Below are 14661 nucleotides of genomic sequence, written 5' to 3'. Positions count from 1 at the left end.
TAGGAATTGAGCACCTCTGCCTTTTCTTTGTCCTCTGTTATCATTTTGCCATCCTTATTTAATAGCTGAACAACCATTTCTTTCCTCTGCCTTTTACTATGCACGTAGCTGAAGAAAGCCTTTTTGTTGTTTTTAGCATCCCTCGCTAACCTCACCTCGTTCTCCGCTTTAGCCTTCCTGACGCCATCCCTGCAATTCTGTGCTACCTGCCTGTACTCTTCCTTTGTTACTTGGCCTTCTTTCCACTTCCTATATGTGTCCTTTTTTGTTTTCAGGTCATCCCTAAGCTTTTTGTGAAGCCACATTGGCTTCTTCTGTTGTCTTCCACCTTTTCTTCTTGTTGGAATTGTTTGTGATTGTGCCTTGAGAATTTCCTTTTTTAAAAGTTCCCACCCATCTTGGACTCCTTTTCTCACTAGCATTGCTTGCCATGGGACCTTACTGATCATTGTTCTGAGTTTATTAAAATCAGCTTTCCTAAAATCCAGGGTACGCGTTTGAGTACACTCGGCTTTTGCTTCCCTTAGAACCAAGAACTCAAGTACAACATGGTCGCTTTCCCCCAGAGTTCCTGTAACTGCTACTTTCTCCACTAAGTCATCTCTGTTGGTTAGGATCAAGTCAAGGATAGCCAATCCTCTAGTTCCTTCCTCTACTTTCTGTAGGAGGAAGTTATCCGCCACACAAGTCAGGAATTTCCTGGAGGGGCCATGTTTTGCAGAATTTGTCTCCCAACAAATATCGGGGAAATTGAAGTCCCCCATTACTACTACATCATGCTTCCTTAAAACATTGGCTATTTGCTTTTCAATATTTATCATATTGAATAAAATAAATAAGAAAGCAATCCCATTCTCTCTCTCTGGAGCACCCGAGATCAGAGCACTATGTTTTCTCCTATGCCTTGCAGGCATAGTCAGGAGGGAGGGAGGTTTTTTCTTTTTCCTCCACATATAGATGGGGAGAAATCAGGCTATCTCATTGCTGCCAATGGGAGGTCTTCAAGAGCTCACTTCAACATTTCCTGGGGATGGGGGTGAAGCCAGGGGCTGAGAGGGTATTGGAGTCATCCGATCCTCAGCCTCCCCCTCTCTGCCCACCACCACACCCATTCCCCCCCTTTCTGAGGTCAAAATTTTGACCTCACAAGAGGGAGCCGCCATCTAGGCTTCCACAGAAGTTTCTGTTGAGGGGCTTAAAGGGACTGTGGCCCTGTCTCTGGCCTCAGAGGGGAAGATCCACTGCATATATGGCCACAGGGAAACCCTCCCAGGGTCCACAGAACCACTCTCTAAGGCTGCAATCTTATACCTACTTGTACCTACTTACTTGGGAGTAAGCCCATGCATCTTGACAACACACACCACATATGATAAATATCAGCCGTACATTTCCAGCACTGAAGGTGAGTAACAGAAAAAATCCTAATATGCCTGGTTACTGTTAGCATCAATTTATGTTGTATTTTTCATACTGAAAGGCTTACTGAAGAATACTTAATGGATTTACATATATTAAGCAATTCTTGTTCTGAAATAGTACCCCAATATAGAGCTTTGCTAATCACACTTTAGATTCACCACCAGTGATTCTTATTTCTAAGCTTGCCAATTTTCTAGGTAGTACCAAGGCCCAAATATTTTCATTAAGTAACTTTTTATTCATAAATACTAAAACCAGGGAGGGTACCACCTGGCTAAATTTTGACTGATATCTAGACTGATGTCTAGACAATATTTGCACATCTGTAATTAAATTTATCAATTTTACTGATTCTTACTCCTTATTACAGAGGTTAGTAGTGAAATCCCAGGAGTTAACGTCCCCTTATGCTTATCCCATGTTTTCAATATTTGATCTGGAATTAAGTTTAATTCAACCTGATTTCTTCTATCCTTCTTAGAAATCAAAGGCATCAGTTCCAAATACATACTGGTATTTTTCTATTTAAGATTATAAGGTGTATTCTTAATATCATAGGAGAACCATATAGCTAGCTATAATTTCTGGACTCATAATATGAGATGAGATTTGGAACCGCTAACACTTCTATCTGTGAAGTTAATTGCTTACTATATGCCCCTACCCATGATCATTTTTCTGCCCAAATAAAATTATTATTAAGCTTTTGCCAGCTTTTCAGTTTCCTGTAACCTTTTAAGAAAGCTAAAGAAATTAAATGGGTGAAATCCAGTGGTTCCATCTGCCAGTGGAATAAACATGGTTGGTGGAATGGATTCTGTTCTCCCTGTAGCCTCCCCCACACCCCCAGCATCTGTTTTGGGGGCTGAGGACTTTCCAGTGCAAATCTGTGAGAAAGGGTGCAGGGGGGAGAAGAGGAAGGGGAAGTCCCATTGCGCAACCAGTCGTCCACTCATGCAGTGTTGGATGTTGCCCAGTAAAAATAGTAATGTAGGGAGTATGGTCATATTGACAGCTTAATTTCTAGTTAAATGTGATAACTGAAACTTTCCCAATTGTCTAACTCTTTCTGCATTTTCCAAATAAAGGGGCTATAATTGATATCTGCAATACTATTTATGTTAATTTATATTTACACCCAAGTATCTAACTGGTTTGTTTGATACCTGTGTTCCATATGTGATGGACTTCTTTGTAGGGTTTTCTTAATAAATGTATATTGATTGTAATACACTCTGACTATCTATCTATTTTATACTGTTGAGATTAAACTATATTTTCCTATAATCTGGAAGTCTTTGCAGCATCCAACAATAATAACATAGTTGGTTTTTTATTAATCTGTGCATGATTAATTATGTTTAAAGTTTCCCTTATCTTTGTATTCAGTTATTGGCCTTTTGTGAAATCTGTTTGACCTGTTTTGATATAATTAGGCATTATATTCTTAGATCAAATTGCAAAAATGCCAGTCATAATTTTATCATCTACATTCAACAGAGATATTGCTGTATAACATGCTACACTTAATAGCTTTTCCACCTTCTTTAGGTATTAAAACCATTTTTGCATGGCTCCAGCTGTCAGGAACTGCCCTGTTCAATAAGCAAAGCATTGATAAAATACGCTCCTAAACCATCAAGTCCCAGTGCTTTATTTCTTTTCATTTCCTGAATAGGTGACTAGACTTCCCCCTCAATTACTGTTCTGGTGCAAAAATTGGGATAACTGGAGTTTACCTAAAAAAACAATCCAGTATATCCGTTATTGGTTTTTCTGTGTCGTAGAGCTCACTATAAAACTTCAAACATTCTTCTCTTACTTGTTCAGTACTTTTGGCTGACTGACTTGATGTCTTCTTCACTAAAGGGATTGTTTTGTTTCTGTCTTTTTGTGAGTTGCTGCTATGCTAACAGTTGGTTTTGTTTGGCACCTTTCTCATAATATTCTTTGTCTAAGAATACCTTATATGTATATCTTGTCTCCACCAAGTCTACTTTCTTTCTTCCTGTTAATAATTCTTTTAATATTATGGATAAATGGTCAATCTTATGTTGAGCTTCAAGCCTAATTATGTCTTTGATCAGATCCATCCTTTGTTCTCCATATTTCTTCTTTTTAGCTGCTGTTACAGTAATATAGGAACCATATATAGGTACTTTAAATGCATCCCAGCCTATTTTAAAGTGGTATGCTGTTGTTAACATTATTGTTAAAATACTCTTGAATAAATCTGGAGAGTTTTGTTCTTCATATAATATTGCTGAGTCTAATATCTGTAACCTTTGTTTAAATGCTAGTTTTAAGTCATTCTACATAAATATGGGCAGGATATGAGATAGATTTAGTTTCAGTTTTAAGGCTAAATCCAATGTCGTACTAGCAGAACTCCAGCAGCACAACACAATTTTCTCCCTCTCTCCTTCTCCTCCCCTGCTGCAGGCATCTGTACTGCCCTAAGACCTGCTGCAGTGGGTTTCCCAGTTATCTAATTTTGGGACAGAACTGATAGGTTGGGAGTTTCTGCGTCATCCATTTTAATAATCAGTTTGAGAGACGGGATTTTCAGTGCCCACCAGGAAAGTATCGATGTGTGCAGAATGTTAGCAGAATTTACTTTTATGTACTTGTACAGAGAACCTGGGGGGGGGGGTACATAGGAAAAGGGAGGGAGATAATTATATCCTCAGGGTTTCAGTTCCATGGACCTATGTTTCAATAATATCAGGAGTATAAAATTAAGAAATGGTTATTGAAAGGAAGGCACATCAATGTTTAGGTGCTAGGGACAAACACTATGGAATTGGGCCATTATCATTTAGCAAGCTGCTGTTCGAAACAGAATGCTAGACAAAGCCAATCTTCACAGGCGATTTACTGTGGAGGGGGAGCACGTTGGGGTCATTTGCAGCACATGCATTGTTGCCAATCCACAGCAAAGCTGTCACTTCCCTCTAGAAAAGACACAGTTTCTGAAAGTCCTTTCACTGTGTCTTTTTCCTAAAATGAGGCTCCTGTGTAGTTTTGCTACAGTGTGCCATGTCATGTGCCACTCTCCCCGCATTAAATCCTGGGCGTGCCTCTGTGGCCTGGCAGAGTTGTGGTCAAGGGGGTGGGATGCCCCATTCCCTTTTGTTTTCCCAATCTAAGTAGCTTTTCCCATTGAGAAAACCACCAGGAGCAGAGCAGCGACCCCTCACAATGCAGTAATGGGGACTAGGGATGGCGGAGAAATCCACTGCGGATTCAAATCAGGCTGGATTCTCAAGAATCGGACCTGTGAAGTCCGCAGCGGACCAACCCCCCTCACCTCCGGGTCTGTCAGATTTCCGGCGGGGCAGCTCTCCTCCACGCTAAATGGCACGGGGGTGAGAGTGCTGGAGTACCGCCGAGGCCCTCCCTCCCTCCGCCAGCTGTCAAGGGCGCCCTTCACAGCCGGCACAGGGAAGAAGGGTCTCAGCGCAGCCAGCCCCCAGCGTGCTCACCCTGGCCTCCTCTTAAGGAGTCCAAGGAAGGGCGCTGGGGTGCTGCCAAAGCCCTTCCTCCCCGCGCCAGCCATTAAGAAAGCGCTTGACAGCTGGCAGAGGCAGGACAGGTCCCAGCACAGCCAGCCCCCAGCAATCTCCCCCTGGCTTCTCTCAAGGAGTCCAGGGTGAGAGTGCTGGGGTGCCACCGAGGCCCTTCCTCCCTCCGCCAGCTGTCAAGGTCTTCCTTAAAGGTCGCATGGGGAACAAGGGTCCTGGCACAGCCAAAATCCGACAAATGCGGTAAGGCTCCAGGGAAATCTGTGGGGGGCCAAGCAGCCTGGATTTCCCCTCTGCGGGGGCCCCCAACCAGAAGTCATGGGGTCCATACACCCCTAGTGGGACACTCACTCACCTTAAGTAGCCTGCTTTTAATCTTTAACATATCCCCCTTTCTGTGCATGTTTACTCAGAAGTAAGAAATAAATCTCACTCGCCTGCAGTGAATCTTTAACACATCCCAGTGCATATGGAGCCAGGCATATTGCTAAAACATTAAAGGGTTAAAGCACTAAAGCATTTAAGGAGCTACAGAGCGTTAGCGTTTTAACCCTTTAACGCTTTAGCAATATGCTGTGGGACCATATGCATTGGGAAATGTTAAAGATTCACTGCAGGGGAGTGAGATTTATTTCTTACTTCCCAGTAAGCATGCACAGAAGTGGGTGGGGGAAGGGGCTTTACAGAGGCTCTCATCTAGCTCTGGGATATATTAAAGAGTCACTGCTTTAATGCTTTAAGGGTTTAACTCTTTAGTGGTATGGGAATCTCATTTCTGTGGAGAAAGATTGGCAAGCACACTAGGTGGGATGTAGGGAAACTTCCAGTCAAAAAGCTCTGGGCCTTTCCTATGAATGCCTGATATCCCTTGGAATACATTTCCTGTCCCTGAGCAGGGGAAAGAGGGGGGTGGGGACCAAGCCTCTCTTACCTGTTGACTCCTCCCAGCCCAGCCCAGCCCAGCCCAAAGTAAGGTGGATGAGAGTGCAGTGTGACCTGTGAAAGCCCTTGGTTTGGGAGGGGTAGAGTCTGCTTTTTTTGACTTAGTGTGCCACTGATGGACCAAAGCCGATTTCAGGAAAGAGCAGAGAAAAGCTGAAAGCGATTCTCAGTGTGTTTCCATGAAGATTCCCCCCAGGTGGGCCTTGGTCTGTTCTAGTAAGGCAATTCTTTGTTCTTAATATGGACCCCTGAGAGCCTTTGGGCTGCACAGGAAAGCCCCACAGACAGAAATTTTATGACTGTAATATTTGTGGGAGATCCATTCTGTGATCCAGGCCAGGATTTCAGAATGCCCTCGATTAACAACAGATTAGTCTACACTGGCAGGTCAAGGGGGGTTCTGGAAGTAAGGGTTGGAGTCTTCTTTTGGCTGCATGCAAGAAAGGAACAAATAAAACAAAGTTTTATAGATCTATTAAGCTTAAACTGAATCCAGAGTCAGTCCCAGGCCTCTGAACACAACGGAAACTATTGGAAGTCACCGTGAAACAGCAAAACCTAAACTGATGTTCAATATGTTTTAAGTGACTTAATTTATTATTATAAATTGAATTAGGTTAAAAAAAGTGTCCCTGCTCATCGAGTCTGACCAGTCACTCCATTCAAAACAGAAGCCTTGTTAATTCATTAAGTCTGAACAAGGTACATGAACACGACTAAGAGAGATGGAGTCCCATGCACTGGCACAGCCCCCAACGTCCTTACATGGACTGACTCTTCCCCAATGCACACTGGCCCCAAAATGTCAAAATAAATTATGAGGGCTTGTGAAGCTGTCTGATGATGATGATGATGATGATGATGATGATGATGTGAGAGAGACAGCCAGACAGACAGACAGATATATGTAACGTGGCATATCCAGCGATTTCCTTATCACCATATTATAAGTGCTTAGTTGATTTAATACACACACCTATAGTCTTCTCTCAAAAGACATTGGAATGTGTAAGCATGGATGTGTATGGAATAGGATGTGTGTGGAATAGGATTCTAAACTGTGTTGGGAAGGGGAAGATGGCAATTAAACAGTGCTTTAATTACTAAAATGGGATGTGCTAAGATTTCCACCTGCCTGCAAGTCACTCTCCCTTTAAATTCATCCGCCAATATCAGGATATGTGGTTACTGCATAGTGAGGGAAAGGCACTCTTCACAAGCTTAGGAGTATTCTACTTGACCTGTTTCCAGTTTTGGCATTGTCCGTCAAGTCCTTCTGGTGGAAACGAGGAGCCCCAGTTGGCCTGGTATGTAAAGCTCCGGAGTCCTGGATGTTGATAACAAGCGACAGCTGTTTACAAATTCTTTCCTGTCTGGCTTGTCTGCAAACATAGTCTCTAACTGGGAAACAGAGTGGGCTGCTGGGGTTACTCAACCACTGCCCTGTCCCCATAGTCCTTAGCATGGGGACGTCTTTGAAGTTTGCATCCTTCTGACTTAATACTTAGAATCATAGAATAGTAGGGTTGGAAGGGGCCTACAAGGCCATCGAGTCCAACCCCCTGCTCAATGCAGGAATCCAAGTCAGAGCATCCCTGACAAATGGCTGTCCAGCCTCGTCTTAAAGGCCTCCAGTGTGGGAGAGCCCACCACCTCCCCAGGTAATTGGTTCCATTGCCGTATTGCTCTGACACTCAGGAAGTTTTTCCTGATGTTCAGCCGGAATCTGGCTTCCTGTAACTTGAGCCCATTATTCCGTGTCCTGCACTCTGGGATGATCAAGAAGAGATCCTGGCCTTCTTCTCTGTGACAACCTTTCAAGTACTTGAAGAGTGCTATCATATCTCCCCTCAGTCTTCTCTTCTCAAGGCTAAACATGCCCAGTTCTTTCAGTCTCTCTTCATAGGGCTTTGTTTCCAGTCCCCTGATCATCTTTGTTGCCCTCCTTTGAACCCTCTCCAGCTTGTCTGCATCCTTCTTAAAGTGTGGTGCCCAGAACTGGACACAGTACTCCAGATGAGGCCTAACCAGTGCTGAGTAGAGGGGAACTAGTACTTCCCGGGATTTGGAAGCGATGCTTCTATTAATGCAGCCCAAAATAGCATTTGCCTTTTTTGCAGCCACATCACATTGTTGGCTCATATTCAGCTTGTGATCGACGACAATTCCAAGATCCTTCTTGCTCGTAGTGTGGTTGAGCCACGTATCCCCCATCTTGTAACTGTGCATTTGGTTTCTTTTTCCTAGGTGCAGAACTTGGCATTTGTCCCTATTAAATGCCATTCTGTTGTTTTCTGCCCAGCACTCCAGTCTATCCAGATCACTTTGAATTTTGTTTCTGTCTTCCAAAGTATTAGCTATCCCTCCCAATTTTGTGTCATCTGCAAATTTGATCAGCATTCCCTGCACCTCCTCCTCCAAGTCATTAATAAAAATGTTGAAGAGCACTGGGCCCAGGACTGAGCCCTGCGGTACCCCACTCGTTACCTCTCCCCAGCTTGAGAAGGTCCCATTGATAAGCACTCTTTGAGTCCGATTCTGTAGCCAACTGTGGATCCACCGGATCGTTGTTTCATCTAGCCCACTTTGAGCTAGTTTGCTCATCAGGATATCATGGGGCACTTTGTCGAAAGCTTTGCTGAAGTCGAGGTATATGATGTCTACAGCATTCCCACGGTCTACAAGGGAGGTGACTTGATCAAAAAATGAGATCAGATTTGTCTGGCAGGACTTGTTTTTGACAAATCCATGTTGGCTTCGAGTAATCACGGCATTGTTGTCAAGGTGCTTCCAGATGGATTGCTTTATGATCTGCTCCAGAATTTTCCCAGGGATTGATGTCAGACTGACTGGTCTGTAGTTCCCAGGTTCCTCCTTTTTACCCTTTTTGAAGATAGGGACAACGTTAGCCCTCCTCCAGTCATCTGGCACTTCCCCGGTCCTCCATGATTTCTCAAAGAGAATAGACAGCGGTTCTGAGAGTTCTTCTGCCAGTTCCTTTATTACTCTAGGATGCAGTTCATCTGGCCCTGGAGATTTGAACTCATTCAAAGTAATGAGGTGTTCCTTGACCATATGCCTGTCGATCTCAAGCTGCAATCCTGCCCCTTCAGCCTGTACTTCGCCTTTGCCAGGGGGGTCATAGACCCTCTTTTGGGAGAAGACTGAGCCAAAGTAGGAATTGAGCACTTCTGCCTTTTCTTTGTCATCTGTTATCATTTTGCCATCCTTATTTAATAGCTGAACAACCATTTCTTTCCTCTGCCTTTTACTATGCACGTAGCTGGAGAAAGCCTTTTTGTTGTTTTTAGCATCCCTCGCTAACCTCACCTCGTTCTCCGCTTTAGCCTTCCTGACGCCATCCCTGCAATTCTGTGCTACCTGCCTGTACTCTTCCTTTGTTACTTGGCCTTCTTTCCACTTCTTATATGTGTCCTTTTTTGTTTTCAGGTCATCCCTAAGCTTTTTGTGAAGCCACATTGGCTTCTTCTGTTGTCTTCCACCTTTTCTTCTTGTTGGAATTGTTTGTGATTGTGCCTTGAGAATTTCCTTTTTTAAAAGTTCCCACCCATCTTGGACTCCTTTTCTCGCTAGCATTGTTTGCCATGGGACCTTACTGATCATTGTTCTGAGTTTATTAAAATCAGCTTTCCTAAAATCCAGGGTACGCGTTTGAGTACACTCGGCTTTTGCTTCCCTTAGAACCAAGAACTCAAGTACAACATGGTCGCTTTCCCCCAGAGTTCCTGTAACTGCTACTTTATCCACTAAGTCATCTCTGTTGGTTAGGATCAAGTCAAGGATAGCCGATCCTCTAGTTCCTTCCTCTACTTTCTGTAGGAGGAAGTTATCCGCCACACAAGTCAGGAATTTCCTGGAGGGGCCATGTTTTGCAGAATTTGTCTCCCAACAAATATCGGGGAAATTGAAGTCCCCCATTACTACTACATCATGCTTCCTTAAAACATTGGCTATTTGCTTTTCAAAAGTTTCATCCTTGGCTTCTCCTTGATTGGGTGGCCGGTAGTAGACTCCGACCACCAGGTTCCTTTTATTCTTTGCTCCATTTATTTCAACCCAGATGCTCTCGATGGGGCTACCAAGCTCCTCCTCCTGTATTTCTGTGCAGAGATATGTATTTTTCACATACAGTGCAACCCCGCCTCCCTTTCTGTTCCTCCTGTTCTTTTTGAACAAGTTATATCCTTCAACTGCTGTATTCCAGTCATGAGAGTCATCCCACCAAGTCTCAGTTATACCTATCAAGTCATAATTTCCCTCCTGTATTAAGAGTTCAAGTTCATTCTGTTTGTTTCCCATACTCTGGGCATTAGTATATAGACATCGAAGACCATGTGCTTCATAGTCTGGCTTTCTTCCTACATGTGACTTAATACTTGATATGTATTGAGACAATATTAAAAACAGCAGTCACCTCATGACAAGGAAGGAAGCGTTTCTTTATTGCTGATGCTTACTAAAGTCAGGAAAACTATTTGGAATCAATTTGGGAAAATTTCTCATGATATGTATACCATGTGAACATTCATAAAAGAAGTCTTGTGCTACTTTCTAAACCAAACCCAGAGGAGGGAGCATACCTCGTTGCCTTCCTCCTGAGAAATGGTATACATAGTAAAATTAGTAACTGAAATGAAATGGGAAACATGACACATAATATCCTTCCCCCACTCTCCACAAAAAAGTACAATTCACTGATCCTACTAACTGAGCTGTTAACATTGTGGTTATATTGCTACTATATTACAAGCACCATTTACATCATTCTCTTACTTGGAAATTCAAAAAGGGCCACAACATTGTTTGGGAAACTCCCAAAGAAACTTTCTGACCAAATACAAATACAAAATCCCTGTAAAATCATTGGAATGAAAGTGGCACTGTTATTTGTTAAGAGGGTTCATACTGAACTTGGAAAAAGATGACAGTAAGATCATATTATATGACGAAATGAAAAAATATTACTGTACAAATATTTTGAACAAACTATACCGTTTGAAAGTGGGTTCACTAACCGTTGCACAGAGCAGATCCTGCTGTTTCTCTGCAAAAACAGGTACGTTGGGGGTGAAAACCATGAGGTCGCTTTTGGCACTGGGCTCCCCTGCCACACCCGCTAAGAGGCGACTGTGGCGCTGGGAATACGACCAGCTGCCCACTTCGCTGGCACATACCAATGTGGCCGTGCCAGGACCATACATCACGGCCTCCTTCGGCTGGCAATGGCATCGCAGGGCAACGTACATAATGATGGCCAGCAGGAACAAGCTGGACACTGAGCAGATGGCTATGATGAGGTAGATGTTGATATTGTCCACTAGGGGCTCTGGGCTCCTGCCCATTCCAGGGAGGCGGGCATCAGCCTGGACAGCCTGAGCACTTGCTACCAGTGAAATACTCAGCGTGGCTGTGGCTGAGAGCGCTGGCTGGCCGTGGTCCTTTACCAGGACCAGCAAACGATGGCTGCTGCCGCCCTCCACTTCATCCAAGGCATGTGTTGTACTGATCTCACCGCTGTAGAGCCCCACACGCCAAGGCCCACTGGTCCCCTCGTGCAGCTCATAGCACAGCCACGCATTGTAGCCTGAGTCCGCGTCTAGGGCATGGATCTTGCCCACCACGTGCCCAGCTGTCATGGGGACCACCAGCAGGGTGGAGGCCTCCTCTACTGGCACAGACACTGCTGGCATGTTGTCGTTCTCATCCACCACAAAGAGCTGCACCGTCATGTTGCCACACAAGGAGGGCAGCCCGGCATCCTTGGCGCTCACCTGGAACTCCAGCAGCTTCAGCTCCTCGTAGTCCAAGGGCTGCAAGGCATAGAGCTTCCCACTCTCTGAGTGCACTGAGATGTAGCTGGACAGGGGCCAGAGCTGCTCGTCCATCCAGTAGCTGACCAGGGCATTCTCAGCCATGTCTGGGTCTGAGGCAGACACAGTGAAGATGTGGGCACCAGGCGGGTTGTTCTCCTTCACAAAGACCGTGTAAGTGGGTTGAGCAAAGGCGGGGGCGTTGTCATTCACATCGCCAATGGGCACCACTAGGCTACTGGTGGTTGATAGCGATGGAGCGCCTTGGTCCTGGGCTGTCACTATCAGCTTGTATTCTGCTTCCCGCTCCCGATCCAGGGGCTCAGCCACCACCAGAGAGTAGTAGTTCTTGAAGGTGGGCAGTAGCTTGAAGGGGAGCCGGCGGGGCCACACAGAGCAGCTGACCTGCCCGTTAGCCCCAGAGTCCCTGTCTAAGATGCTGATCAGGGCCACCACTGTCCCTGGTGGGGAGTCCTCCGAAACTGGCACAGACAGTGACTTCAGAGACATCTCAGGGCTGTTGTCATTCACATCCAAAACCTCTATGAGAACTTTGCAATGTCCAGACAAGGGATAAGCACCCTTATCTGTTGCTTCGATCTGTATATCATATGCTGTACCCTCTTCAAAATTCACATTTCCTTTCACCCTAACTTCTCCATTATTAGGATCTATGCTAAACTTTTCCTTTATACTGGGAGCAACAAGGTTGCTAAGTGAATAGGAAATCTCCTTATTCATTCCATCATCCATATCTCTTGCTTCCAGTTTAATCACTAATGTTCCATTTGCAGCGTTTTCCAATAATTCAGTTTTGTAAACTGACTGGTTAAATGCAGGTGCATTGTCATTGACATCCACCACAGTAATCACCAGTAGGACCGTGCCAGTGAGTGCTGGCTGTCCACTGTCTATTACTGAAAGTAACAACTGATGCTCTGGAGATACTTCACGATCCAGTGGTTTATTTAACATCAGAACCAAAGTCTTACTGTGCTCATCATTCATGAGCTCTTCCACAGAGAAATGGTAATTGGAACTGAGCTTGTAGGTCACCTGACCATTGGTACCTATGTCTGCATCAGAAGCTTCTTCTATTGGAAAATGGGAGCCTTGGACTCTTGATTCTAAGATAGCTAAATTCTGCTCTCTAACGGAGAAAACAGGGGCATTGTCATTTATGTCTGCAATCTCCACTTCCACATGGAAGACCCTCAGGGGTTTATCCACAATCACCTCCAGATGAATGGTGCAGATTGGGCTTCTGCCACACAGCTCCTCCCTGTCTATCCGCAAATTGACAAACAAAATCCCATTCTGCTCATTTACCTTGAAATAGTCCCCATCGTCTTGGGATTCCATCCGGAACATCCGAGGCACCAGCTCTCCCACCTCCAGCCCCAGATCCTGGGCGATGCGGCCCACAAAGGTGCCGTGCTCAGATTCCTCCGGCACAGAATAATGGAGCTGGCCGCTCCCCACCTCCCAGGCTGTGTGGAGCAGAATCAGCTGCAGCAGTTGCCTTCTCCCCATTGAGGAGTCTCCCCATGGAATAACCATCTCAGAAATAATTCATATTTAACGTAGTTTGTTGTATATCTTTGTAAAATAAATGCTAAAAACCTAGTTCAGCCTGGTAATACCCTTTTGCTCATCCAGTTACAAAAACTAAATGATCTCTGATGACAAAGCAGAGAAAGAGCCTTTTGTCCACCTTTCAGTCTTAGCGTGATATTTAAGTAGAGAGCGACATCATGCGACTAGATGGATAAATACAGTTACCTTATATATAGGCTTGGGGGGAGGGGCTTGAGTCTGCTTGATGTTCTCACTTTTCCCATTGAATGGAGAGAAATGCATATTTTAATGAATAATAATTAAGGCATTTTTTCCTTTGAAAAATGGCTTTATATCATGTATATTTTCATTTGCTGGTGATCATGAACATTTCATTTCACGTGTACTATGCTTTTAACAGCTTCCATCTTTTAAGGTCACTGTTACATAAAATGTTATTTATTATTTATTGTCTCAAACGTATTTGGGGATCTTTTCATTTGTTTTTGTTTCAGGAGTTCCATGCAAGGAAAAGCACTGATGGGAATAGGATCCAATTCAGGTTTTGAGGATAAGGCCCTTTCCATCCGGGATTGTTTTCTCCCTTTAATTGGTGAATTTCTCAACCAAACTACAAGAATCTTATAAATCTAATGGGAAACTGAGAACCACAAATACAGAACTTGGAACCAGCTTCAGCTTCGTGTTAGACACAAAAGAGTGAGGAGTGGGGAGAAAGTTGGGGTACGTGAAAGAGAATCTCTAAGGAAATTGCAACTTATTTTTCCTCACCTCATAAACTTGTTTCCAAATTCCATATGCATCCATAGACTTCTGAACATGGAGTGGCCTCACCGTTCAAGTAATCAATGCATTCTGAGATGTTCCCAAGGGTTCTGCTTTGAGGGATGTGCTCTATGTGCGTGTGAGTGTAGTATTCAGAGAGAAATGGACCAGACAGGTAAGTCCCTAGAGACCTAGAACATCCTTCCCTTTTCAGAATCTTGTCAAGTCAATAATAAAACCATCTGTATATATAACAGTAAATGTCTGGAAGTGGGAGAAGACTTCCACAAAATTGATTTGGAATCTTCAGCATTCACATGTGAATTTCAACATTCACCAACATATCATCAATGTTGACTTGAACATGTGAATGTTGACAATCCCAAATTAACTTTCATGAGTGTCCAAATATATAGATATAGATTATGGATACATCCTAGAACACTGAGGGCCAAGAATTGGCTTGCTATTCAAATCAGTATATGAAACTCCCACATAGATACCCTGATTCTTAGTCTGTGTGGCCCCTTAGGGTTGTCAGTCCACTCAACCAACTTTTATTAGGACATGGTTAAGCAGTTGGGAATTTTTTGGTTCCC

General features: G+C 44.0%; 1 pseudogene; it reads right to left on the bottom strand.

Moving 5' to 3' along the window:
- Window positions 1–4268: 4268 nt before the first annotated feature.
- On the bottom strand, window positions 4269–13279 carry LOC146347548 (protocadherin alpha-3 pseudogene; annotated as a pseudogene).
- Window positions 13280–14661: the final 1382 nt, after the last annotated feature.

The sequence above is a fragment of the Heloderma suspectum genome, chromosome 4 (assembly GCF_057233095.1).
Source record: "Heloderma suspectum isolate Gila_16-S chromosome 4, 16-S_ref, whole genome shotgun sequence".
In the NCBI taxonomy this organism is placed as follows: Eukaryota; Metazoa; Chordata; class Lepidosauria; order Squamata; family Helodermatidae; genus Heloderma; species Heloderma suspectum.
The sequence above is the reverse complement of the archived record's forward strand: the minus strand, read 5'-3'. Positions and strand labels throughout refer to the sequence as shown.